Below are 1,514 nucleotides of genomic sequence, written 5' to 3'. Positions count from 1 at the left end.
CACCCACCGGACTGTGTAGTCATCCAAGTCACAGCCTCTTAACTTGTTCACCAGTAATGGGTGAACGGTTCATCGTGGGTAGATCCTGCCCGACAAACCTTATAGCCTTTTATGACCAGGTCTCACGCTGCCCGAGCGGAGGCCGATGTCGTCTACCTGGATTTTAGGAAGGCTTTTGACGCCATTTCACATCCTATGCTCATAGGGAATTTAAAGGCCGTGGAGCGGACGCCTACACGGTCAGGTGGTGGCAACTGGCTCAGGGACCGCACCAGAGAGCGGTGGTGCACGGGTTGGTCTCGGCCTGGAAGGAGGTGGGCAGCGGGGTCCCGCATGGGTCGGTCTTTGGGCCGGTGTTATTTAATATCTTCATCAGCGATTTGACGAGGGTGTGTTGAGCGCCCTCTCCAAGTTCGCAGATGACACCAAGTTATGGGGCAAAGTTACCACACCGGAAGGCAGGCAGCACATGCAGGCCGACCTGGACAGGTTGGATCAACGGGCAGAACGAAACGGGATGCAATTCAACACAGATAAGTGTAAGACGCTCCACCTGGGGGGGACGAACCCCTGCACACCTGCACGTAGGGGGATGGGCGTCCTCCGCAGCAGCTCAGATCTTGATTCAGGGTTGACTCCAAGACGAACACGAGCCGGCAGTGCGACGAGGCCATCGACAAAACCAACCGCACCTCGTCGTGCATGAGCAGAGGCCTGGCCAACAGCGCGAGGGACGCGACGTGACGCTCCCCTCCACGCGGCGCGGTCAGGCCGTGGTTGGAGGGCCGTGTCCAGGTCTGGGCGCCGCGCCTCAGGAGGGACGCGGGGGATCTGGACAGGGTCCAGAGGCCGCTCGTATGGCTAGGGACTCCGTGCAAGACCCAACCAGGGGAGGTTGAGGGATCTGGGTCTCTTCAGCCTTCACCAGACACATCTGAGGGGAGACCTTGCAGCCGCCTATGAGTTTATCACGCGAGAACGACACGGAACTGGGGACGCGCTGTTACCAGGGCGCCCCTAGCAGCAACTAGGAGTAACGGGGACAAAGCGGAGAGTAGGTTTAGGTGAGACGTACCCCGCCCCCTCCCCCCGCGCTTCCTTCGTTTAACCCGGGCACCGCTTTTTTTCCTCGCCAGACTTGCCGGAAGGAGCCGCGTTCGCTTCCGGCCACGCAAGGGTTAATCCGGCGCGGGCTGCGGGGCGGAGGGGCAGCGACGGCCCCGGCCCCGGCCGAGGGGAGGCCTCTCCTCTCCTCTCCGTGAGACCCGGCGGCTGTGCCGGAGCCCGGGGCCATCCCGTGGCAGCCCTGCTGCAGCCAGACGAGCAGGACGGGGGTCCAGGCAGGAGCTGCGGGGGCAGGAGGAGTCCCCGGTGCGGTCCCGGCTGGGACCGGGGCGTCCCCGCGCTGGTGGGCACCAGGCCAGCAGAGCTGCAGCTGCAGGAGCGGGTCGGGTGGAGCGCGGGGAGACGCGGGGCAGGAGGTGATGCAGACCGTGCAGCCCCTCCTCCGGGCG

At 63.9% G+C, this 1,514-nt stretch overlaps 1 pseudogene; it reads left to right on the top strand.

Moving 5' to 3' along the window:
* The window catches only part of LOC106723127, a 216,340-nt pseudogene that overhangs the window by 202,084 nt on the left and 12,742 nt on the right, over positions 1-1,514 (top strand).

This window comes from Alligator sinensis, unplaced genomic scaffold (genome assembly GCF_000455745.1).
Source record: "Alligator sinensis unplaced genomic scaffold, ASM45574v1 scaffold968_1, whole genome shotgun sequence".
NCBI classification, from domain to species: domain Eukaryota; kingdom Metazoa; phylum Chordata; order Crocodylia; family Alligatoridae; genus Alligator; species Alligator sinensis.
This window is presented reverse-complemented; position numbering and strand designations above follow the sequence as displayed.